This window comes from Canis lupus, chromosome 28 (assembly GCF_048164855.1).
Source record: "Canis lupus baileyi chromosome 28, mCanLup2.hap1, whole genome shotgun sequence".
Classification (NCBI taxonomy): Eukaryota; Metazoa; Chordata; class Mammalia; order Carnivora; family Canidae; genus Canis; species Canis lupus.
The window spans coordinates 11016874-11043923 of record NC_132865.1 but is presented as its reverse complement, the minus strand read 5'-3'; the positions used below and the strand labels follow the sequence as shown (position 1 = coordinate 11043923).

The 27050-nt window shown below is 38.5% G+C and overlaps 1 protein-coding gene across 12 annotated transcripts in view; it reads left to right on the top strand.

The window, feature by feature from the left end:
- The first annotated feature begins 203 nt into the window (after nucleotides 1-203).
- Nucleotides 204-27050, top strand: part of RALYL (RALY RNA binding protein like) — a 708475-nt gene continuing 681628 nt past the window's right edge. For 3 of the 12 annotated variants that reach the window (XR_012019940.1, XM_072804068.1, XM_072804069.1), the window contains exon 1: nucleotides 826-958. The gene's annotated coding sequence lies outside the window, so the exon portion shown is untranslated. Of the gene's footprint in view, nucleotides 450-726; nucleotides 959-1870; nucleotides 1976-2071; nucleotides 2223-27050 lie in introns of those variants that run through there. The other 9 variants (XM_072804060.1, XM_072804059.1, XM_072804062.1 and 6 more) reach the window with 8 other exon arrangements.

Sequence of the window (27050 nt, the reverse complement as noted above, 5' to 3'; positions counted from 1 at the left end):
AACGGCACCCATGCGCCCCCCACCCCCACCCCCACCCCCACCCATCGCTCCGCGGCGCGCAGAAAGGAAACCCGCCCCGGGCTTTCCCGAACCACCCAGCCCACCTTCCCCCTCGGGGGCCCGAGGCCACGCCCCCAGCATCGCGCCGCGCCGGCCGCCCCCCCCCCAGCTCCATCCCCGCCATCCCCGCCCCGGGGCCGCGCGGGGGGCAGCGCAGACCTGGGGACCGGGCGGGGCGCGGCGGCCTCGGAGGGAGGAGGCCCGGGAAGGGGAGTCAGGGAGGACTACAATGAAGGAGTTAAATCGGGCTTTTAAGAGTGAAACTTCGGGAGAGAAAGGGGCGGGATCTCTTCCCCAGGTAACTACCTAGAGATTGCAAAAGGACTAAATAAATAAAACGAGATCATAGATGCATGCCTAGGGAAGTGGCCGGCTCGGGCAACTTGGAGGTGAGCCGCAAGTTGCGGACCCCCCGCCCCCCTGCACCCCCGCCCGCCTCTCCTTAGGCGTTGGGTCTGCACGCGCGGAGCTGCCCGCGGCGGCGGCGGGATCGGCGGCGGCGGCGGCGGCGGCGGCGGCGGCGGCAGCTGCGCGCCTCCGGCCCAACCCCGCTCGGCTCCCCCTCTCGCCCGCGCCCTGCCCGCCCTGCGTGTGCGTGTGCGTGTGCTCAGCCTCAGCGTGAGCGGCACCTGCTCGGCCGGGCTCACAGCGGACGCAGCCTCGCCGGGAGCCGCCGCCGCCGCCGCCGCCGCCGCCGCCGCGGGAGCCGGGCTCCGTGGGGCTCCCCCCTCGCAGCCTCGGCCCTTCCCCGCCGCCTGCAAGTCGGCCTGGCTCCGAGTCACGTGTCAGTGCCTGAGGCCGAGACTGGGAGAAAAAAACGCGCTTCATTCCTTCTTCCACCGCCATACTGTATTTTATACCAAATCTCATTTTTATTCCAACATTTTACTCCCGCTCGGTGAGTACCTTCTCAGTGGCATTCTTGTCCTATTCTTTTTTTTTTTTTTTATTTTTTTTGTCCTTTTTTTTTTTTTTGGGTTCTTTTTTTTTTGTTTTTTTGTTTTTCTTCTTCTTCTTCTTCTTCTTTTTTCTTTTTTTTTCTCCACTTCTTTGATTATTGTTTCTATTGGGGAAAGCTGGAGGAGCGTGGTTTTGAGCCTTTTCCTGAATGCAAGTTTTTCTAGCAGGCGATGGTTCTGTAGACGAGGCGCTGTGTCCGGGAGCCCGCGGCGGCCGAGCCCGCTGGGAGCGACTCCCGAGTCCAGCAAAATGTGCAACTGGTTTTATGGAGAAAGCGACGTGAAGTACGGTGCCTAATTTTTTTCCCCCCTTTGTAAAAATTAAGAAAAAAAAAAAAAGCATGTTTCTAACTCTTTTTCTTTTTTTCTTTTTTTTGGGCATACTCTTTTTCTGATCAGATTTTTTTTTTTTGTCTAGGTGGGATTTTACGGCAGTGTTTACAAGTTTGTGGTTTTGCGATAGAAACCACTGAGCAAAGACCTTCATCTTCTATTTTTTTAAATTATTTTTTATTTTTTGGTGCCGTTTTTGGAAGCCGGTGAGAACAAATCCGTTTTTTTCTCCCCCCCCCTCCTGTTTTTGACACCCCTTGATAACGTGAAACTTTTCTTGCAGCTGGTTACTGGGATGATTTTTAAGAAAGATACTTTTTTCCTCCCCTTCCTTTGTATTAACTATGACTTTTGCACATTTGGAATTTTTTTTAATAAAAGAAAAAAAAAAAGAACCCCCCCGAGATAATTTTACGATCGATATCCTGATATCTCTATATTCTCCCTTCCGCCTCCCCTTTCCCTTCCCCGTAAATCAATTTTCAAATGATGGCAGTGGAAGGTTTTTCTGGAAAAAAAAAAAAAAAAAAGCAAAAAAAAAAAAAAAAAAAAAAGCGAAGTGCGGTTTGGTTTCCTTGTCAACGGAGGACGAAGTGAACAGCTGAGCAGCTCGCAGCGAGCAGGTACTTGGTCCCCTCGGAGGCGTTTCCCGGGTTTGCGACGGCAGCACCGGTCCTGGCCGGGAAGGCGCTGGGGGAGCGCGCGCGCGTGTGAGTGTGAGCGTGTGAGCGTGTGAGTGTGTGCGCGCGCGTGCGTCCGCGGGCCGGGTCCGAGCCGAGCCGGGAGCCGGGGGGAGCCCAAGTGCGTTCCCTGCCTCGGGATCGTTTTCGGACGTGAGCCCGACGCGGCGGGTCCGCAGGCTGCGCCCAGGTCAGCTGCGCGGGCCCCGGGAGTTCTCCGAGGGCCACTTGCGGCGCCGGAGGGGCGAGGGCGAGGGCGCGCGGGGCGGGGCGGGGCGGGGCGCGGGGAGCGCAGGGGCGGCCTCCTCCGGAGGGGCTGCACACGCACACCTTTCCGGCAGCCCGGGGATGGCACCTGCCCCCGCCCGCGCGACTCCTGCCCCTCCCCTCGGCCGCGGGCACGCCGCGCAGTAGGTCTAGCCCAGCCCAGCCCGCGTCGCTCGGTCGCTCGTTCCGAAGGGCTTTTGCTTTCCTCGCGCCGGGGTCCCCGGAGCCCCCCCCCCCCCCACCCCCGCCGTCGTGTGTCTTTGCTGTGCTGCGCTCGCTGGCTGGCGTCCTGTCCTCCAGGGGGTGGGGAACTTGTTACTTTCAGTGATGGGCAGGCAGTTGGAGCTGCGAGGTTGGCGTTCACGAGCCTGCAACCCCTAAGGTGCAAAAATAGCCTTTTATTGAAGTTTTCGAGGGACAGCGTTTTTCCTGTTCTTGGCCACCTGCTAGTGGTGCCAAAGGCCCCCCCCCTCCCCCTCCCCGCCCGCCCCACTCCTGAGAACTGGGCGCAGGGCAAGCGGGTACTAGGGCTTGCTGATGGTGTGATGGATTTCGGTGCATTTGGCAGCTTTGCAGTTGCGTTGACAATAGTCTGTGGAGTTTTAAGAGATTTCCAGGATCATCTAGCACTGCTTTTTGGAGGTGTACCAGTTGGTAATAAAAAGGCTTCTCTGTCCTCAAACACAGTGACAGGGTCTGCTGGAAAACTTGCTGTCCAAACAAATTCCTTGTCGTACTTTAAATCTTGAAATCTGGAGGGTGACTGTTGTTTAAAGGATTTGATTTTGAAGCTTTGGTGTTCTTTTTCTTTCTTTTTTTTTTTTTTTTTTCATAAATGAAAAGTTCAGCCTTGCATTTGTCATATGTGTGTAATTTCAGTTTCTGTGAAGGCAGATAGAAAGCAAAGGGAAGTAACTTACTTCTAAGATTAAGTTTTCTTCTAGGGTATCTATAGACCAGACGGATTCCAGCATACAAAAGGGCCCATAACAAATGGGTTAATTACATACGCTATGGCTTTTAGAGCAAATATTTCTCTAAGTCTGTAACCTCAGTGGGTGGAATGAAAAGTTTTATGCCTATATTTGTTTACTCTTTGTGGTGAAAGAGTTAGGAGTACACATGATCATTTATCTGTAGAAGATGAAAATTTATTGCAATGTGTAGAAAGCTTTTTTCTAAAACAAAAAAATTCACAGTGCACTCTCAGTGGTCTTTGGAACTTGCAGTTATTTTTGTACTCTGTAGCTGTTCTCTGTTGAAGTCCTGTTGCATTAATGTAAGGAAGGTAGCTCGTGTCTGGTCTGTGGGCTATCAGACTTGATACCATGAAAGGTCTCGTTCTAAGATGTGACACAAGTGTTATGTTACTAAGCTTTAAGTTTTGATTTTTTGGTGTATAGTGAGCACGTTACTAATAAAATACAGTCTTTCATATGGTTTCAGCAGCTAGCAAAAGCATTTAAAAAGCCACTTTTATCATATGTAGATAAAAATAGAAGTGCTCATTTATTTAAAATGCAAACTAATGCATGAGTATAATATTTCTTATCAGGTTATATGTGCTGTGAATCACTGAGTTCTTTTGAAAGAGAGAAAAAGAGTGAGTAGAAAGAAAAAAAACTTGAGTAATCAAACCAGAATTTTCATTTAGAAGACTAGTTGCTGCCCTAAGGTGGGCGTAATCGAGTCTTAAGATTGGAGCAGCGCTTAAGCCTTACTATATGATGTTTCCAAATGAGATTGAAACTATAATGGGGCAGACAAAGATGTTCACGGGATTTTAACGTGGGAACAAATACGTAGCTGTGCTTTGAATTCTGAAGATCACACTAAGAACCTTTAAGTCATGTTAGGGTTTCATTTATTTAGTAGTCATAATTCATTATATTTCATGCCTATGTTAAGTTCTATTACATGCAGTTTTTTGAAATTTCCTCCTTCATGAATCATACTGGGAATTCTACAGCTCTTTAAACTGATCACCTATTCTGTGTGTGTTTTGATTTAAAATCTTTGAACGTAGTAACCTAGAGTTAGCACCGCCTACTGGTTTCTTCTTGAAAAATACTGTTCTTTGATGTAGTAAGGAACCCACTTGGATTCTGATCAGCTTAATCATGCAAATTATTTTCAAACGCCTGGAGAAAGAGTTTGGTAGATAAAGGTAAAGAGTGAAGGCAAGAAGTTGAATAAATTAAATGGGCTACTGTGTTCTGCAATTAAATGGGCTACTATTAGTTGACCTTGTGAGTTGCATTTAAATTTTGACAAATCATCACAAAGTTAAAACAGCCTGTTAAATTTCCTACAACTTTTCTGTGGGATGCCAACGTTTGGACATTTTGAAAAATCTTGGATTACTGAATTGATTTCACAGTTTATGTTCTAATCTTGAACATTGTAGAGAAAGAAACCCCTAGTTGGAGTCTTGTCTTGGGTGTGTGGTTTGTCCAAACATTTTTGAATGAAATTTTTGTTGTTAAAAATGAACACATTTTCCTTATATTTACCCTTATGTGATTAAAAAGCAAGCGAGTAGTATACAGATATTTTTTCTTACTCTGCATGAAGTGGCCACACTGTGGTGGTGTTATTATATAAGGGCAGAAAGTTTCAAACACATACTTACAGAGGCACTCTTTATGTTCTTAACACTGCCTTTTCTTTAAAAAAAAAGATTGCCAGTTATTTTCTCTAATTTTTATGAAAGATTACTATTTAAAAGAACTACTATATCTATGCAAACAAATGATGCCGTTAGAATATAAAAACACTGGAATAGAAAAGTAATAAGTAATGCACATACATGTGATATGCCAAAAATACTGTATTTTCCTAGTTAGAAGAATCATGTGCTATATGAATAACTATTTCTTAGGTAAAAATAATCATTTTTTAAATGAGCTAGTACAAAATGTGTGGAAAATATCTGATGTCTGTTACATTCTTGAAAGCTTTTACCTTGAGTTGGTGTATGGTCATGCTTTGTTTACTCTTTACTGGTATTGCAAGCGACTAATCATACAGTGTATCAAATCAAGTAGAATTCTACATTGGAAGCAGAAGAGAAGCAGGTATTGAGAATTGTTTGCATGGTAGAAAGGAAATTGAGGCCAATATGTTATTTCAGTTGCATTTATTTATTCTCTCTGACTTTAGAAAACTTTTATCTTTAAATGCTTATGAGCTGTGATTTAAAAAAAAAAGTTATTTTTTCAGTTCTTTTATCACATTGCCCTTAAGAAAAATTCTATTTTTTGCATAAAAAAACTGTGATAATGATGAATTTTACTCCTGAAATTTGTTTATGGAGCTCTGGAATGTAATTAAAAACTAATTTAAATCCCTCACTGATCTGAAGTTACTTTTATTATTTTCTTGTTCTTTCGTATTGTTATTATTTGCTACTTCTAGTGACTTACTTATACAGGTGCCCTTAAAATCCCATTTTCATAACTCAATATGATTTTTTAATTTAATAAATTTCTCTTTAGTAATTGGCAGTGGCAACATAAACTTGCACGTTTTTGATGACAAGGACAATTAGTTTCGCTACGCTGATTTTGAGAACAATAATTATTAAATAAAATTTAGGTATGTATAGAAATCTAGTTACACATTTAGCAAGCGTTGCATAAATTTAACATTTGTTATCACACTTATTTTTATCATTAACTGAGCTGTGGAAGAGATCTATGTAACCCAGCCATTGCCAGCTTCTGCTAGTTTTACTTTATTCTCATAGCTTTTAGATTTTCAAGAAAATATTGGGGCATTTTTTCATTGTTGTCATTCTTTGTTTTGTTAGACTTCTTTCTCTTAAATAGCAAACTTATATTGTGGACAATTGATGTCATGTGTTCTGCAATTCTCTCACAAATTACAATTTTTTTGTTTGTTTTGCATTATCTTGCTGTCTTCTGGGGCTGAGACCTGGGGAATATAAAGGCATTGATTTCATTTTCTATCTATTCCAAGCTGCAGAGAAGGCAGTGGGAGAACTTACTTAGTGGTTAGGATAAAAGTGTTCTAGATTGTCCTTGGAGACTCTTCACCTGGGGTCAAGGCTATAAGATTTATTCCTTGAGCCATGTATAAATCTAAATGAAGAGAATTATAGTGGAGAGCATGGGAACCCTGTCCTGCTTTTCTGAAAGATGCAATGGAAAAAAGAAAAATTAGAGATTTTATTTGCATGTATGTTTTATGAAATTACATCTAACTCATCAACTTTTCTATATATATTTTGCTTAGAACAAAATAGTTGAATATTTTGTCTAAATTTTAAGAGTGGAAATTAATTGCATTCACACAGAATCCATGTGTATAGATGCACATTTTAAGAGTCATATGGTAATTGTAAAAGGTAAAACATATTTTGGAGTCAAATGGAACTTGAAGTGAGTACAGTTCCATTTGTTTTCCATGAATAGGTAATATTATAAGTAAATGATATAAATATAGTAAATAATGTAAAATAATGATATTGCTTTATATTTTTGAGGAAACTGAGACTTAGATATGTAACTTGCTTAATGCTCCACAGGTAGCATAGGGTAAAGTGACAGGAATGTCTGAATTGACACCTTATATCCCCCTTATGTTCCACTTGTGGAGAGGAATTTTGTTTTGTTTTGTTTTAGCTAATCTAATACAACTGCTACATCCGTATTCTTGGTACATAATTTAAAACTGCTGTAGTCACTGTCAGTAGTGTGTGCTGTGGCCAGAAATAATAGAAAATGGCACCATTTACACTGAGACATTTACTGGTCCTGGAAGGACCTTCAAGTAACCACAGCATCGCAAATCTTTCTATGACAATAGTGTTTTCTGAAGAGAACCGAATCTTGGAAATTTGTGAGGAGGTCTCTGGCACTCTGTGGTCAAGACAAGATTAGATGGTTCTATGTCTATAAGTGGCTTTGCAGATAACCAGGGGAAAACCGTCAACAAATGTTTACTTTCTAAATATAAAATGTAATTTATATTTGAGGCTTTTGCAGTGTCAAGTGGAAAATTAGTCCTCTGCACAAGGAAAACAGAACCACCAATTTTCATAACACAGCAAGTCTATAAATATAGGTGTTTCTTCTGTCTACCAGCATCTCACTATCAACATCTTCTCCACCTCAGAATTCACTGTTGCACATATTTGGTTGTGACAGCTTTTTCAAGCTTATTTTATCTATTTGTTAATAACATAAAACACATATAACTGCAAGATGTTATTTTAGGATACTGTTTTTAATTGCTTTCTCAGATGTGTGAAAGAATCTTCCATTATTAAATAGTTTCCTTGAAACTTGAAACAGTGAATATTTTTCAATAAGGAATAGGAAACATAAACCACAGCGGAGACAGTGTGAATGAATGTGATGAAATGGATTGCAAAAATGTTGGTAAATCTGCACATCCATAAAAACAGTGTATTTGAAGGCCAACACAGAAAGGCTCTTAAGAGCTGCCTTTGTGTTTTGGATTCTAGATAACTTGAAAACTAGTGGTATGGGGTGCCTGGGTGGCTCAGTTGGTTAAGCAGCTGACTCTTGATTTTGGCTCAGATCATGATCTCAGGTTCTTGAGATTGAGCCCTGTGTTGGGCATGGAGCCTGCTTAAGATTCTCTTTCCCTCTCCCTCTGCCCTCTCCCCTTGGTGCTTGCTTTCTCTCTCACTACCTCTCGGAAAGAAGCAAGGAAGCAAGGAAAGAAAGAAAGAAGGAAAGAAAGAAAGAAAGAAGAAAAGAGAAGAGAGAAAGGAAAACAAGTGTTATAAAACAAAACCAGAAAATAAAGTTATCTAGAGGAGAGCCTGACTTGGTCGGATAATGGTTCAGTTCTGGACATAAAACTGATTTAAAGTTCCAATATGAATTCCTGGATAAAATGACCAGCGTGCAATGACATTCATCTTTAAAGCTAGAAAACACACTGAAAGAGATATTACACACATATCTATGCTAAATCTTTAGGAGGGAATAACTCACCCAATGGCAAATATTTGGGAAACACCTGCAGTTTTGTGAGTGGATGTAAAAAGACCTGGTTAAAGGCAGAAAAAGAGGAAGGGAAGAGTCCTCTCTGAAGCTTAGGAAAGTATGTGTGTTTATGTAAAGGAAAAGTGTTACTCAGCTGCATAGGTTACAGGAAGGTGAGGCTTGGGGAGAGCTGTGGGAATTCTAGTGTGGAATGGTGGGTGGAATCGGTGATGAAAATCCACTAATTTTAAATCCACTAATTTTAAAAAGGAACTAAAATGAACTTGAAATGAAAAATTCTGCGTATGATGTGACAGCATCAGAGAGGTCAGATCCCAAGATTGTATGTGTCACGTGCTTTTATGTGTGTGTTTCTCTGTGCGTGTGCATGTAACATGTTCTCAATAGAAAGACCATGAGAAGTTTTCATGGAACTAGGTATGCTGATTTTGAATTACATTTGGAAAAAAAAAAAAGATAGCCAGGATAATTCCAAAAAAGATGAAGCTAAGCTATCATAGATTCAAGTATACTATGAAGCTTTTAAAAATAAATCCATTTACTAGCTCTGTCTCCTAAAAAGGTTTTTCTAAAATCCAGCAGCAGTGAGCACATCTAATGCTCAAACTGTGGTTTCTAAATACCATTTCCTACTCAAGGGTCCAGAGCTTTATAGAGAATTAGCTGATTTTAAGTCTGGGGAGAAAAAGCACAAGATAAGCCTGGGATATCTCATCATGCCAGAAGGTAGGGAAATATCCAAAGATGAGTAAGACTGTATCAACTTTTATTTGTAAACTTTATATATGAGAGCCAGCTTGAAGGGCCTTCCATTTGCCAAATTCAGATAAGTTTGAACAACAGATGTTGGATTTGCAGCTTCAGGAGTTTCTTGGGTGAAATTTGAAACTGGCCCCTGTAATCAGAGGGTAAGGAGAAACTGAAGCTAGAGGCACATCAACATCAGTCCAGATTGTGGGTGGCAGTTATAATAAGCAAGGGAGTTTACATAGAGTGGTCCCAAGACAAGGAGATCTTTGCAGCTACCCACCAGCATCTTAAAAGTTTATATGGAGACCTTGATGGAGTTCAGTCACATATCCAGTCTGGATGGGCTCACCAGCACATTATCCTCTTAAGACTGTGTACTAGAAGAGTAGAGGAGAGTGTGGGGATGGTGGGTGGAAAGTACATTTCAAGGACGGTAGAGGAGGTAAGGAGCATCTGATTGTCTGGGTCCAGTTTGAAGGTCATCCAGCTGTCACTTCTCAATGATCTGCTCCAACAAGAGTGACTGTAACAAATTATAAAACATTGATTGAAGTAAAATCCATGAGTCCATAGTGAAACTCAAAAAAAAAAAATTACAAAAAAACCCCACACACAAAAAGCAGAAAACAATTCTGATGATAATTAAATTGAAAGAAATAGTTAGCTTTTTTTTTTTTTTTAAAGGAGGAACTCTAGTTGATGAGGGACTAGATCAATATGAGTTGATTTCTGTAAGAAATGCTAGAATTAGAAAATGACTGTTTATAACTCCCAGTGAAATAAATAATTCAGTCAACTATCATCAACAGGTGCTAAAATCATTAGTTAAAAGTATTTGGGGAAATAACATATACTCATGGTGCTCAAATATTACTTCTTAATTGCTTCTAGCAGTTGTCTTTTTAAATAACTAAGTGATCAAACTTAGCTTCGTTAATAGACAGCCTGATGCCATGAGCCTCCTGATGGATGCAATATGAAGTCTCCATCCGGCACCATTTGTGAAATATTGCTAGAATGTTTAAGTTGAATCTAGTAAAACCTGTTTAAACTTAACTTTTAGTTTACAGAAAAATGCAGGGAAAGAGGAACAGGTTAAACTTAACATGAGGAAATAGACAACTTTCCAAGGTTTAGTATTCTGCATTGAACATACCAGACATGTGGCCTTGTTTCTTTAAAAGTCGTATCATGGTAGGGAGAATTTTCTAGATTAGAAGAGAGCAAAAGACAAACAAAGGCAGTGCTGGAAGCTGTATTTGATATCCTATTAATAAAAAACACACACAACAGGCTCAAACCTTGGTAGAATTGGGAAAGTTTATATAGAGACTAGATAATAAATGATAACATGAGATGCGTAACGAGTTATTTAGTGGTAAGTGCCATGCATTCTTATGAGTTATCATAAAATGTGTTTGTGCTGTATCTGCAACAAAGCATCACTTATTCATTTTTTTTAAAAGATCTTATTTATTTATTCACGAGAGACACAAAGAGAGACAGAGACACAGGCAGAGGGGGAAGCAGGCTCCCTGTGGTGAGCTCGATGTAGGACTCTATTCCAGGACCCCAGGATCATGACCTGAGCCAAATGCAGATTCTCAACCAGGCGCCCTCTCGTTTGTCAATTTTTGAATGCCTAGGAGAGGTTATGTAGATTTCATTGTACTCTTTCAGATTATCTGATTTTTTTTTTCAGTTAAAATGTTGAAAAGTCAGTTAGTTGTCATTGGAAAAAAGCATGTATATTAGAGCTGAACAGAAGCAGAAAGAAGTCCAGTTGCCCATGTTTAAGATCATATGGGGTCTTGAATATATGAAGACAAGAAGTAAATGAAGTTTAATGCTAATCGTGGGACCAAAATCTTACTCAAAATGTGAATGCATATTTACTTTTTCCAGGATGGAATCCCCTAGCAAGAAGAGATGGAACTGTAAGAATGAGGATGGTAATTTTCAGGAGCAAGTTTCAGAACATTCTAAAGAGTTGGTGTGATCAGTGCTAGGCAAAGGAGATGTTCACATCTTAGAAGAGGAAAGAAATTGAGTCGGTTTATTAGTTAACTGAATTCCTTATTTATTCAGCCGTGTTCTGGAGGATGGAGATTCAGTGGTAATAAGACTAATAAGGACCCTGCCCGTTGGGAATATTGCATGTAATGGTGACTTTAGTCTTCTTAGGTAAGTGCAAGGTCATAAGTTGAGATGAACTGGTATGGGGATAGGAGCTTGGGGAATATAGCCAAGAATATGGAAGAGGTCTGTCAAAAGATTCTAGAGCCATAAAGGGGAACATAGCAAAATTAACAACAATTCATCACATTTTAGTCAACACAATTACATCATTTTCTTTAGCAGTAACTTAGTCTGTGATCTGAATGGCTCTAGCAAACAACTGAGGTTTACATGATTAGAAGATTAGCAAGGCACGGATAATGCAAAACAAACACCTGGGCTTTCTAAGGATAGTTGATTATGTTACAGAAAAGAAGGGTGGTAAATCTGGGCTGAGAAAGGAGGCAAGGGCAGTTCCAGAAGATGAATAAACTAAGGACAGGCAAGAATTGAGAGCCTGAAGTCAGGATGAAAACTAATAAATAGCAAGTTTTACTCCTTTTTAATAGAATGAAAAAAGAGGAGAATATTATTCTTCCAGATTTTGAAGTGGAACAGTCAAATAATGAATACATTTTAGAGTTTGGGAAGGCATGTGGCTAACTAAGGTTGCTAAGATTGAGAAGCTAAAGCAAGGTGAGGAGAGCCTGAACGTTAAAGTGTAATTTAAAGAAAGGAGTTTTTAAAAGATTTATTTATTTTTAGAGAAGGAGAGAGAGCGCACACACGTGCACACTCAAGTAGCAGGAGGGGCAGAGGGCAAGAATCTCAAGCCGGACTCCGGGCTGAGCGCAGAGCCCCACACGGGGCTTGATCCCAGGACCCTGAGCTCATGACCTGAGCCTTAATCAAGGGTCCGAATCTCAGCCAACTAAGACATCCAGGCACCCCTGGACAAAGGATTTTTTAAATCTGTAATTGCAGACGGGAAAAAGGTGTAAAGGAAAACTTTAAAATGTGTTAAAACCTTATCAGTGACATTTCTAGAGGTTTATACTCAACTGATGCCATAAAGGAGTTTTTTTCACTTATGTAATTTTAGTCCTCTCTTTTGGAATATTATGATGAGAACTGTAGATAAATAATGTTTGCATCCATCTTGATCATATTTGGTTAGACTATGCAGGTAATGCAGAAATTCTGCAGTGGTGACTGCAACCCAGAGTTGAGTTTTGTAAGGAAGTTATTGATCAGAACCAGGGAAACTAACATAGGCTCCTGCAATTAAACACTTTCTAAACATAACAGCAAGTGATTCCAATTTAAAGAAGGTTATAGAGTGTTTGCTAACGTATTTTGTTGTCTAGGTCAAGCTTCTTCTTTTTTTTTTTCTTTTTTTTTTTTTAAGCCAGAAGTCTTGTTAGGTAGACAGACAATGTTATTGTTACTGCTGGATCCCTTGCTGCAGCAGGCTCCGACCTCATTCCATTTATAGACCAGCCCTTATGGGTCAGACTTGACTGCTAAGTGCTTAGTCATATTGTGCCTCATCTTTGTTACCCCTCGGAAGAATATATTATTATCCCAGATAGTAATACCTGGGAAGACATGAAATTCAGACAGATGGCTTGTCAAAAGTGCTGTCAAGTGTCTGACTAAAGATCTGAACACAAGCCTTTTTGCTCCACACTTACGCATCCATGCCTTGTTTAAAAAACGGAGAAAAAGATATTTGAGTTGTATGTACGTCATTAGGTCAATGACATTTGTCTAATAAAATAGGTACACTACTAGAGTTCCCTGTGTATGGAAGATTTAAGTACACAATGCCTTTATTCAGAACGGTGCTGCATTAGATCGCGATTCTTGTCCTTCTCAGAGTCTGCTGTAAGTGTCTCCACTCTGTGCATAGCTGTGAGATTCTGAACATTTGCCCATTTATTCTTTCACCATTTATTGGAGGTCTGTTGTATCTAAGTGTGTTTTGGGAGATTTAAAAACTGAGAATAAAACAAGACACTGAACCTGTCCTCACAAACTGACAGCATATTTGAAGAAGGAAATGGTGCATGTGAAAAGTGACAGTAATCAGAATTAAGAAAAGTATAGATGATTACTTATGGTTACTTAGATTATTAAGGCACTTGAAACATTTGGAATGCAGTGCCTCTTTCTTCCAGTGTCTTTGCAAAGTCCTCAGATTGAGAGATTTGACAGTATTTTCTTGATGTATCGAAAGTTAGGAATAACTGAGTGCATACAGGGGAAATGGGTAGCAGGAAAAGTAAATGGGCCAATGAAGAGGACAACAGCAACCAAAAGATCTAGAGAGAGTCACCTGGAAAGGAAATTGGGAGATGAAAAGGAATGATAGACTTTTGAAGAAAAAAAGAGGTCAGCAATAAAGAGGTATGGGTAATATGAGTGTATAACTTTGTATTCATATTTTATTCACTAAAATGAGTTCATTATTTGGGAAAATGAATTTCATTTTGGAATATATTGAGATTATTCAAAATTTTAAATAAAAATACCTTATTAGAAATGCTTCAATACTAGAAAACTTATTTTTAGAATAAGTTTAGAATATTAGGTGTTAAAAATATTTAGGTGTTAAAAAAAAGACTAGGTGTTTTAGGTGGACAGCAATATACAGTGGACCCTTGAACAACACAGGTTTGAACTGTTCAGGTCCACTTATGCGTGGGATTTTTTTTTCACGGTACAGCACTATATTTTCCTTATGATTTTATTAGTAGCTTTCTCTATCTTACTTAGTTGTAAGGATACGGTGTATATTACCTGTAATGTGCAAAATATGCATTGATTGTTTTTTTAAAAATTTTATTTATTTATGATAGTCACACACACACACACACACACACACACACAGAGAGAGAGAGGCAGAGACATAGATAGGCAGAGGGAGAAGCAGGCTCCATGCACCGGGAGCCCAACGTGGGACTCGATCCCGGGTCTCTAGGATCGCGCCCTGGGTCAAAGGCAGGCGCCAAACCGCTGCGCCACCCAGGGATCCCCCATTGATTTTTTTTTTTAAGATTTTATTAATTTATTTGACAGAGCCAGAGAGTGAATGAGAGAGAGAACATGAGCACAAGTAGGCAGAGCACAACAGGCAGAGAGAGAAGAGGGTCCTACTGAACAGGGAGCTCAACATGGGGCTTGATCCTAGGACCCCAGGATCATGACCAGAGCTGAATACAGATGCTTAACCGACTGAGCCACCCAGGTGCCCCATGACTGTTTATGTTTTCTGGTTAAGAGGCTATTAGTAGTTAAGTTTTTGGAGAGTCAAAAGGTATACTCGGATTTTCAACTGCACAGGTATCAGAGCCTGTAACCCCTACATTGTTAAACAGTCAGCTGTCATTTTATTAATAATTTATACTAGTGATGTACCTGGATGGCTCATTTGGTTGAGCATCTGCCTTTGGCACAGATCATGATCTCAGGGTCCTGGGATTAACCTCAGGGGTCCAGCTCCCTGCTCAGTTGGGGGTCTGCTTCTCCTTCTCCCTCTGCCCCTCCCTGCCCCATCCTGTTGCTCTAAGAAATAAAGTCTTAAAAAAATTTAGATTACTGAGCCAGTAGTATGAAGATATTTTTTTAAATTTCTAGTGTATTCCATCACGTCTATAATCTTTATTTCAGAATTGCTAGAGCTATCCTTCTGTATTCTAGACCTCCCTCCTGACATTGTTGCAATTTAGAAAAAAAAAATAAAGAAAAAAGAAAATGTAGAACAGGCAAGAAGAGAAATAGAGGAGGAGGCCAATGGCAAGACATTTTCAAGATCAGCCTTGTGCAGGTGAAAGAGAAAGCAAGCCACTGTATGTAATTTTACATTTTTTAGAAGACATATTAAAACGTAAAAAGAAACAGATAAAAATAATATTCATAATACATTTCTGTAACTATCAAAATGATTATTTCAACATGTAATCAATATAAAACTATTTTTACACATCCTTCATTTTTTTTGGTACTAAGTCTTTGAAATCCAATTTGTATTTTACATGTACAGCACAGAACTAGCCAAGGTTAAAAAATACTCAATAGCCAATATGCCAGTAGCTATGACTAGGATCATGCAGATCTAGAGGGTTCAGAAGTCTCAAGACTATGTCATGTTTGAAAATTTCTTTGATGTCTTGCTCCTTAGCAGAGACTATCCAAAATACATTTTGAAATACTCTCTGATTGTCTCAATTTTAGCTTTTACTTTCTATTAAGAATCTAAACTAAAGTCCACTGAAGTTCATCTTTGCTAAAAAGTGATATTGGGGTGCTTAGGTGGCTCGGTTGGTTAAGCATCAAAGTATGTTCAATTGACTAAGGAATATTAATATTTGTTCAATAACTGTTTCTTGGAAATTTGCTTTTCACCATTCTGTGTGTCATGAGATACTTTATTTTTTATTTTTATTTTTTTAAAGTTTCTATTTATTTATCCATGAGACACACAGAGAGAGAGAGAGAGAGAGAGAGAGAGAGGCAGAGACACAGGCAGAGGGAGAAGCAGGCTCCATGCAGGGAGCCCGATGCGGGACTCGATCCCAAGACCCTGGGATCATGACCTGGGCATGAAGGCAGGCACTAAACCGCCTAGCCACCCAGGCTGCCCATAAGATACTTTATAACGCAAGAGAATGGAGATTTTGGTGTAGAAGTGACAGACGGTGATAAATTCCCTAAGAGGTTGAAATAAAGTTCAGGGTTAACATGGTATCTTATTTTGTATTAAATCAGGAGATTAGCTTCCATATGTAACTCCACTCACAAAATATAACTCATAATAAAGTGGGTAAAGTCAAACCACTTTTTGATGACTGTATGTAGGATGATACATTTGAAAAGAACACCACAAATTTATAGAGTATTAAACAATTTGTATTGTCTCCAAAATTGAAGTGATTTAGTATCTTTGGTTAAAACTTGTGAGTCACTAAGAATATGAACATTGAATGTTGACCCGTTATGTCTCATTATTTGATTGTTTCAGAACTAAGCCTAAATCAGTTTTCCCTATTCTCTTTACAGGCCTTCCAAAGTGTGTTCTTTTATAAGTGAGAGGGACTGTGTGAATGTGTGGAATGGGTAGAAAGGGAATTAATTGCTTATAAGAAGCTGTAGGAAATGGCATTAGTTACCATATAGAATCAATTTAGAGGAGTAGCTCTCATTCTTCTTTGTCCATTTTTTTGAAAACATGTCCCTTTGTCCTTAAAGATGCATGTATGAGATTATTAAATTTAAATAAATTTTATTATGGGATAGATTTATTGTTTTTGATACACATACAGAGAGTTGGAAACACTCAAAGCACACTAATTCCAGATTTGGGGTTCTAAGGTTTTGACTGAGTGTGCCATGGTTTTGATTCAGTTGTGTAACAGCAAAACAATTTATCTCAAAATATTAACCAACAAATCAAACTTTTCTCCTTCATTTCAAAAATGTTCCTTCATTTCAAAAAATGTGAATTTGGTATTTTTACTTACCTAGTGATCATTATGTTGGTATGTCTATCAGACATTCAATTAGGAGATTAATCCTTAGTTGTTTTTTGATCTTTCTCTGGTAAGGGAGAAGGAGGTTAATGTATCTATATTGAAATCCCATATATTGAAATCCCATAATCTCATATTAGGCTTACAATATACCTGGGAGAGAAGATAAGTTTGGATTTTTACAGGTGAAAATAAATGGTTTGGTCTTACAATTTCCTTTAATATAAGGGGCAGTATAGGGCAGTCCCAGTGGCGCAGCGGTTTGGCGCCGCCTGCAGCCCAGGGCGTGATCCTGGAGACCCTGAATCGAGTCCCACGTCGGGCTCCCTGCATGGAGCCTGCTTCTCCCTCTGCTTGGGTCTCTGCCTCTCTCTCTCTCTGTATCTCTATGAGTAAATAAATAAAATCTTAAAAAAAATAATAAAATAAGGGGCAGTATAGAATATTACTCATTCTCAAAATTCAGATTTTTATTTTTATACTTTATTAGATGATTTCCTCCAAATAACTAAATTGATGCATATATTCTAAAAAACCTATATCTTTAAAAAAATTAAGTCAAAATGGAAAATGCTCAGTCTTAAAAAGAAGCATTGTTATTATGATAGTGTTGATGTTGAAAATTTAATCACATACTAGTGAGAAAATTCAAAATTACATCTTCCTTTTTATTCATATTGTTTGGTATCCTTTCCGTTTTTGTTTAAATAAGTAAGGATATAATTTTTAGTAAACATTTGTATTATATAATACTAATTTTATGAAGTCTATGCATGATAATCACTTATAAACATTTATACATATACTGTATATTATATCTAGTAAAAAATTGCACTTAATATGCTTTTTAAAAAAATTTTTATTTATTTATTCCTGAGAGACACAGAGAGAGAGAGAGGCAGAGACATAGGCAAAGGGTTTAGAAGCAGGTTCCATGCAGGGAGCCCAATGTGGGACTTGATGCAGGGATTCCAGGATCATGCCCTGAGCTGAAGGCATACGCTTAGCTGCTGAGCACCCAGGCGTCCCAACAATAAACTTTAAACACACTGTCATGAACTCTTATTTGCAACATAATTTTAATGGCAATGTAGAATTTCACAGTATACTTTGCCATACCCCACTGTGAATATTTGAGTTGATTCTCTGCATTTCCTTTTGATTTTTATTTCAAATAATGTTTATATTCATACTTACATCTTTTTGTGTTTATTTTAGTCCAATGTTGTAACATTACATGCACTTTTAATTTATATGAATTCATACATTTTTAAAAGATTTTATTTATTTATTTATTCATGAGAGACAGAGAGAGAGAGAAAGAGAGAGAGGCAGAGACATAGGCAGAGGGAGAAGCAGGCTCCATGCAGGGAGTCTGACGTGGGACTTGATCCCGGGTCTCCAGGATCACACCCTGGGCTGAAGGCAGATGCTTTAACTGCTGAGCCACCCGGGCATGCTGAATTCATAATTTTTTTGGATATATTTTTAATGAAAACAAAACCTTAGCACTTTGCCCAGTGTTCAGGAAATTTATCTTCTTGTCCAATATTGGTAGAAAAACTGTTGGACTTAAGTTGTAGATGATATTAAGAAACCCCGGATCACGTGTAGTATATAATCTATTGAAGGTATTTTCGGGAGCAGTTTTTTCATACCTTTCATGATTACTTCAGTACCTAACCACCAAGAAAAAGGCTATGTAATCATATTTTGTAGAATATTTTTCTTGCATGGGCAGTGACATTTTGAACACTTAAGTTAAAAAAATTACCAGAGCTTTTAAAATTTAAAGTTTAAAATGTTATAATGATTTCTTACTATTTTCACCACATATATATGTTTTAATGTTTTGAGTACTCTGGTTGCTTACTAGCACAAATAATAACACTTTTTAGTAATGTATCTCTCACACATGGAAGTTACTCGAAACATAACATAAAAACAGAATTACTTGGGAAAGGAGTAGAGACATCAGTATTTTTTTGTAGTTGGAAATTAATTATTTCCAGCAATACAACAAAGGAATGTTAGTTTTTTTGAAGAAGAAACAAATGGAAATGAGAAAGATGCTTATGGCATTTATCATTTATCACTCAGGGGAATTGGGTTTTTTACCTGCCATAAGAAGAGTGCCTGGTACTGTGAGGGGAACCTGGGTGGTTCAGCTGGTTAAGCATCTGAATCTTGATTTCTGGTCAGGTCCTGAGATCGAGCCTTGCATTGGGCTCTGCTCTAAGCGTGGGGCCTGCTTAAAATTCTCTCTCTCCCTCTCCCCCTCTCCCCCTGGGCTCTCTGTCTCTCTCAAAATAAAATAAAACAGAAATCTTGAAAACACACAAAAAAAGAGTGCTTAGTGCTGTGAGTCTTTTCTAGGGGAGACAAACTGTACAAACATAGCCTCCTTTGGAGTCTTCCAAAGTTGCCAGGATGACTAGAGTTTGCAGAAAAGAACTAGAACCATTTGGTGCCCAGTTTTTTTTTTTGTTTGTTTTCTTTTGTGTGTGTGTGTGTGTGTGTGTGTGTGTGTGTGTGTGTGTTTTGTCTGTTGGGTGAATCACAGTAGAATTCTGAAAGTACAGGAAGAAAAGAATAATTTTCTCAGTATATTATTCTGAACTAATTTTAATGAAAGTTTTCAAGTGCTTTTCTTTCACTTACTCTTGGGTTAATTAGGGTTTTCTCCTATTGCATTGTTAATGGCAATAATAAAAAATGGTGCTACTCAAAATAGTATCTGTGGCCTAGTGATTGCTGGTTGAAGACAAGGAATTGAGACTTCCCTACAGTTGACAGAATAATTTTTATCTTGTTGTGTCTTTTTGTTTTTTCCTTATTTTTTTCTAGTAATATATATTTAAAATATTTATTTCTGGAGAGAGAGGGAGGAAGTATGCATGTGAGTTCTCACGAGTGGGGGAAGGGTAGAGGGTAAGAGGGAGGGAAAGGAAGAGAATCCCAGGTGCACTCTGTGCTGAGCTCAGAGTCCCATGTGGGGCTTGATTATGACCCTGAGATCATGACCTGAGCTGAAACCAAAAGTAGGACATTTAACCGATACTTAACTGATTGAACCACCCAAACACCCTTTTAGTAATACATATTCATTGTATTTTATAAAATGTAACATTTCATAAAAATCATTCACCATAAATTGCTTGAGAAGTATTTGTATAAAACGTAACACATTGCACTTGTGCATATTTTTTCATTTTTATTATTTTTTTTAGATTTTTTTGTTTATTCATGAGAGACAGAGAGGCAGAGACATAGAAAGAGGGAGAAGCACGTTCCTTGCAGGGAGCCCAATGTGTGATTATGTTTATCTTGAAAATAAAGTTGGTGTAATTCATTCACTACTCATATTCATTCATTTGCTTATAAACATCAACTGACACAGTGTTAAGTTACTCATACACGATACAAAAAACATTGTCCCATTGGTAATGGGCTCACAATCTCCAGGGAAACTTAACTCTATGAGAGTAGTTGCCCCAGTGTTTATCGAGTCAATAAACATTCCTAGAATTAATTGTATTATTTAAGTATATATGCATATATGTAAATATATTCATACATATATATTATAATACTTCTAATGTTTTTGTTTTTTTAAACCTCTGGCATTATAAAGAATTGCCTAAAATTTCAAAATAAATTACACAGGTGAGTCACATTGAGCTATTCTTATAATGTAATAATTCTGAATAAAAACAGAAAAATGTCACAGAGAGACTAATATTGATATTCTGAGTATTCACGCAAAAGATCTCAGCAAATATCAGAAGCATTATTGACAGAATTACAGCTCTGCAAAAGAAAATAAGGAAAGAGGAGCATGAAAAAACTTTTTTCTTTCTAGATGAAAATATCTGGGAAATATTGATAAGTTCAAATCTATAAATAGTATTCTGTGATTGTCTTAAAAGATAGAATACAGGTTTTTAAATTTTTTTATTTGCAAAGATCTACATATTTTGACTCTATCAGGTTATGTTGAATGCATACACACTTGCATTGCAAAATCCTGTGTTATTACTGCCTGCAGGTTCATTATATTTACATGTCCTTGATTAACATCAGTTTTACCTAAATCTAGTTACTTTTCTTCATCTTTGTCTATTTTTTGTTTTCTTTTACAGAAATGTTATCTCGCCATGCTGTGTTCCCCAAAGTACCACTGTGACATTTTGCTTTCTTAAAAATATTTAGTGAATTCTTAAATGTATCTTTTTTGTGCATGCCATATGTTCAGCTCTTGTCTCAGATTTCTTCATAAAGCCTCTGTGGTTATTTCCGTTATCATTTCCAAAAATACTTTACTCTCAAGACATAATTTTAGTAAGCAAAAGCAGTGTTCAGTATTACTAGGTTTAAATAATATAACAGTTTCTTTTATAAGGCATAGGCATGCAAAGTATGCCAGATTTCTGAGGTCTGTTATTTTTAAAAGTTCTATTTTATAGACGCTGGGCTGGAGGATCAGAGGGATTAAGTTACTGGCCCAGAGTGACAGGGATACTGAGTAGCAAATCTACAACTTCAGCCCAGGTCAATCTGATGAAAGTCTATAATTCTGACCCACTAGGTTACTCTCATTTCATAATACATTCTATGTTAGGTAGGATTTCAGTACTTACACGTTACCCTTTGTCTTATTCTGTGTGAGCTGCTCTACCAGAATATCATAGATTGGGTGATTTATAAAGAATAGAAATTTATTTCTCACATTTCCAGAAGCTGGGAAGTCCAAGATCGAGGCATCAGCAGGTTCAGTGTCCGAGGAGGCTGTCTTTCTGGTACAGAGAGGGCTATTTTCATGATGCGTCCTCACATGGGAGAAGGTACAAGGGAGCTCTGTAGGGTCCCTTTTATAATGGCACTAATCCCATTCATGAGGGCTCCATCCTCATGATCTGGTCACATTCTAGAGGCCCTATATCCTAGTACCATCACATTGGGGGTTAGGATTTCAACATACACATTTTGAGGGGACACAGAACATTCAGTGCATAACACGCTGTCATTTGATGTTCGTTATTTGTTCTAACAAGATGTGTGTTGACACTTGAGAAAGTGTTTGAGGCCATTGAGCTCAGATACTGTTCTCAGGGTACAGGTACTGAGCATTTGCTCCCTTGGCTGATGACAGGTAAAGTGACACCACTATAAGTATAAAGACGTCCCCCCCCACCCATTGCAGTCATTGTTTCTGTTATCTTGGTAAAATAAACAATCACGTGAGGAAAGCCATATGATTGGAAATCAACTTCATGAAGTTTTTTCGATTACATTTGAATTGGAGAGGATCCCAAAAATATTATAAACTAAAAGTATTATACAATCTCCCCTTCAACACATATGCAGGGTATTAAAAGGAAAAACCACTGACACTCTTTATCTGGAGGTTTTTTTCTTTTCAATATTCCTTGACTTTGAACTGAAGCCTATTACTTGAAGGAACGAGTAACCTAAATTCAGGACATCTTTGGTGGGGGGTAAAGTGGTGGTGCTAGAAATAGCAGTCCTTTTCAGAAACACTAAGTTAGCAATAAAAAGAACAAAGGGAAGTCCATGATTTCAAGGCATTTATCTTTATGAATCTGCATTTAAAAGTGTGGTCTGAGAAGGAGAAAGAAGTAGGTAATTGAAAGTTGTAATCAGTTCCACAAATAAATGATGAGTATCGCATTAGTTAGCTAGGGCTAACAAAATCCTAGAGATTGCTGGCTTAACCAACAGAACTGTATTTTGTCACAATTCCAGGGGCTAGATGTCTAAGATCACAGGGTTGCTGGCAGGTTTGGTTTAAGGCCTTCTCCTTAACTTGCAGCCTCCTTGCTCTGTGTTCTCATGGTCTTTCCTGTAGATGCTCACATCCTTGGTGTCTCAATCTCTTTTTATAAGAAAAGTAGTTATGGATTAGGGTTAACCCATGTGACCTCATTTTACCTTAATTGCCCCTCTTAAAGGCCCCATCTTCAAATACAGTCACAAGCTGAAGTCCTAGGGATTAGGACTTTAACGTACACATTTTGTGGGACAGGATGCGGTTCTTAACAGGTGTCAACCATTTCAAGCACTGTGGTAAATACTAGGGGAATGGTTTACAATTCTGGCTTTCAAGGAGTTTGCAGTCCTTGGTGGAATAAGATAAACAATCCTTGGCATGAGTGTGTCTTGGCACACTTGGCATGGTCTGGGGGTGACTCGAGCCTTTCTCATGCTACCTAAAATCCGGTGACCTTTGAGTAGCTGGGAAGGTGTCTGCAGTGACTCAACAAGCTTTTCATTTTAAGAGGGCACTATTCTTGTTAGAAAATGTAAATATTTCACTAAGGTTACATATATGAGACATTGGGAAAATAGTTCAGTGGGAGCATATGATTAAGAGCTGAAATTAATGGTGTACACATTTAATTAGAAGGCTATGAATTTAGCCCTTTAAGTGGGGAGTTTGAGTTGTCAGAATAACTGATGACCTGGAAAGAGGTGAGGAATAAGAAGAGCAAGTTTAGAATTATGTCGGTGAAGGTGATGTGTATAGTTGAAGTGGAAATGGGTGAATCCGAGAATAAGGAAATTTAGGCAGGAAAGTGCTTCTTTCACAGCATTTATGCTCAGTGTTAGTGAGCCACAGCAAGGCAAACCAGTGAGGAGGTTGGAAAGATTGAATAGGTCAGTGGAAGCAGAGAGAGAAATTATCAAGAAAGAGAGGTCTGTCAAAGTAGAGTCTATCAGAGTTCACAGTTTGTTATTTAAAAAGTTTATAAATACAATTCATTTGTTAGAGTATTTTTGAGAGGGAAGACTTTTTAGCCACAGAACCTATTAACGATGTCTGATATGAGTCAAATCCACCATTTTTTTGGTCAACAATTTGAGTTTTCTTTATGTGCAGTGTGTACATATCCCGTGATAGTCTTTTAGTAATACTGAAGATTGGCTACATGAAGTTCTTTTCCGTAGAGCAGTAAATTGTGAAATCAGATATCAAATTATTTGCATTAGAAAGTCATCATTACCACAGGGACCAAAAGTTTGATTTTTTTTTTTCATTGTCTTTGCAAAATAATTAGTTTTTTTTTTAAAAGATCAGTATTTTCTGTCTTTATATCTAAGTAAATCATATACACTAATAAATTAGAAAAAGATTCATGAGTTATCCTTTTCCCTTCAAAACATGATTAGCACATTCATCTTTTTAGATTTACTGTTGGAGCCGGAAGAGCTTATCTGTGTCTGGTAAGTTTTTTACTAGTCAGCGATGAGCTCTTTTGTTGTAGTTATGATGTTTCTTAATCCCTTCAGAAGGAGCTTCAGCTTTCTAGAAGGAGGGTTCTTAGCCCTCCAGTCTAGAGAACCTGGAAGACCAAAGACCTGTGTGTAATTCCTCCCCTGGCTTTCGAGCTTACATCACGTTTGCATACCTGAGCAAATGAGTTTGCTCATCTGTAGAAAGTTCAACTTCTTTGCCCTGTGTGATTATTGGAATGATTGATAGAGGAAAAAAAAAACAAACACTTTGTGTTATTCAAATATATGATCTCTTTTTTTTAAGATTTAGTTATTAAAAAAAAGATTTATTTATTCATCTTGGAGAGAGAGAGAAGGAGCGCAAGCAGGGGAAGGCAAAGAGAGAGCAGGGGAGAGAGTCTCCAGCAGACTGCTTGCTGAGCTCGGAACTAGCTGGAGACCATGCAGGGCTCCATCCCAACACTCTGGAATCATGACCTGAACTGAAATCAAGAGTTGGTCACTTAACCAACTGAGCCACCCAGGTGCCCCTCAAATATATGATTTCTTAAACAAATGCCAAATTTCACAAAAATAAAGAAGTTTTACTTAAAAAAAAAAAAGATTTATTTATTTATTTTAGGAGGGAGAGGGAGAGAGAAACCCAAGCAGACTCCACGCTGAGCATGGAGCCTGTCGTAGGGCTCAGTCTCATGACCCTGGGATCATGATCTGAGCTGAAACCAAGAGTGGACCGTTTAACCAACTGAGCCACCCAGGTGCTCCCAAAATAAGGAGGTTTTAAGCAAGGGTCTCAAATGAGGCTGAAATTGACTCTTTGTGATATAAGAGGGTTCTCTAACATGACTACCTGGGAGGAGCAGCCCTTTCTGAATATGAACCTTGTTGTATATAGCATCCCAGGGTAAAAAATAAATAGGAAGGCCATTTAGTTGGAAGATTATACCAGCTACATGAAGCTACCATGCCTGTGGGAGGTATGCAGTACTTTGCTTTGATTTTGAATTGGTGAATCTTATACACACACACACACTTGAATACATAAATAATAGTAATAAATAACAAAAATATGAAAAAAGACTTAACTAATAAATTAACAAATTTTGCGAATATACTCCCTCTTCTCAAAAAAGCTACCCATGTAAGATATTACAAAGAGACTCTATTTTCCAGGTATTTTTCAAATATTGTCTTTTTGATATTTCCTGATGTCCAACTATTTTGCATGCACTTTTCCAAACAACAGTGCTGCTGACTTCACAAAAGATAAGTGCTGGCATTTTGTGAGTTTCCATTCACTGGCCCCTTTTTGGCCCCAGTTACAAACTCTGTGAAAGCTTTTTGGTTTAAGTCTGGTGTATTATATAAAGCACACCTTTTGAATCAGAGAGATCTGGACTCAAATACTGGCTTTGCGTCCACCTCTAAAAGTTTTCTTTTGTCATCTGGCAAGGGGGGATGGTAACATCTACTCTAATGGCTGCAGTGAGGATCACCTTTAATAAACTGAACCACCACAATGTTTTTAATTAATAATTAATTAATTAATGATGACTTCTTTTCCTTTTTCTTTTCTTCTTTCTTTCTTTCTTTCTTTCTTTCTTTCTTTCTTTCTTTCTTTCTTCCTTTCCTTCCTTCCTTTCTTTCTTCTTTCTTTCTTTCTTTCTTTCTTTCTTTCTTTCTTTCTTTCTTTCTTTCTTCTCTCTTTCTCTCTTTCTCTCTCTTCCTTCCTTCCTTCCTTCCTTCCTTCCTTCCTTCCTTCCTTCCTTTCTCTTCTCTTCTCTTCTCTTCTCTTCTCTTCTCTTCTCTTCTCTTCTCTTCTCTTCTCTTCTCTTCTCTTCTTTCTCTTCTCTTCTCACTCCGTGGCTCTTACATACAGTTTGGAAACATCTGGGTGTTAAAAAAATTTCAGTGCTCTGATTGCAGCCTTGAAACTCAGGTTTATGGGGACTTATGATGGAGCTTGGAAATCTGCATAATAGAAGTTCCTCAGTTTATTTTAAGATGCCATTGGGATGAGAACCGGTGCTATATCAAGTAATTCAAAAACATTACAAAGTAAATTTAGCATTTTGGTGTGGAGTCTCTTATTCACCTTTCCATCCCCAACTCTGTGAGTGTGTGCACACACATGCTCCAATACAATGACAGCGTTGAAGAGGTAGCTATCGATTGTTGTATTACTCATTTTATTTACTTTTCTTTTTTAGGATTTATTTATTTATTTATGATAGACATAAAGAGAGAGAGAGAGAGAGGCAGAGAGACAGGAGGAGGGAGAAGCAGGCTCCATGCAGGGAGCCCGACGCAGGACTCGATCTTGGGACTCCAGGATCACACCCTGGGCCAAAGGCAGCCGCTAAACCACTGAGCCACCGGGGCTGCCCTGAATTCTACTTCTTTATATGCTGTCTAGTTTTATAGCTCCAGAACTGTACATGCTTGGTCACAAATAAATGTGTATCTTCATTATTTTTCAAATTTTTAAAATTGCTTTTCCAAAATCTTTATATTGGCAGCTGATAAGCCTTTAGGTGTTGTGTTTAATATTTTGGTAACTGGTTTCCAATACAAGTATAGATTTCTCAAAATGGAATTTTTTTTTTAACAGCCTGCTTGTATCGCTAGAGGCCTCAGTAATGCTAGTGCTAGCATGAGCTGCTTCTCTTTCTCAATTAGTGGGTCATTCATCAAAACAATATCTCATTAGCTCCAGCAAACATAAGAAGGATGGTGTGATGTAAACAAAATATATACAAGCACTTATTAAAAAGTCCAAGTAGAAATGAAGTGTAGATCACCTGCTGTTCTGGATCATTCCCTCTACCAGTGCAGAAAATGAAGAAATGTTCACAACATACTCTGTTTTGTTTTATTCATTGGCAGAAGCCAAGTTGTAAGGTCATGGGCCACTGAAACTTTATTTTATAGTTTGCTGAGCATTTTTATTATGTTTTATTTTCACAACCTTAATTCTTTATAAAAATGTTACTCTGTACCAATTATGCCTATTTGTGAGACACATGTACATGGATTATTCATTTCACTCCATTTTCGTAAATTACATCATCATCAGCAGCATGATCCTAACCAATTTTATGTACCTATGGTGTTCTAGGCACTGATACGTGAGCGACTAGCATAATCTCCATG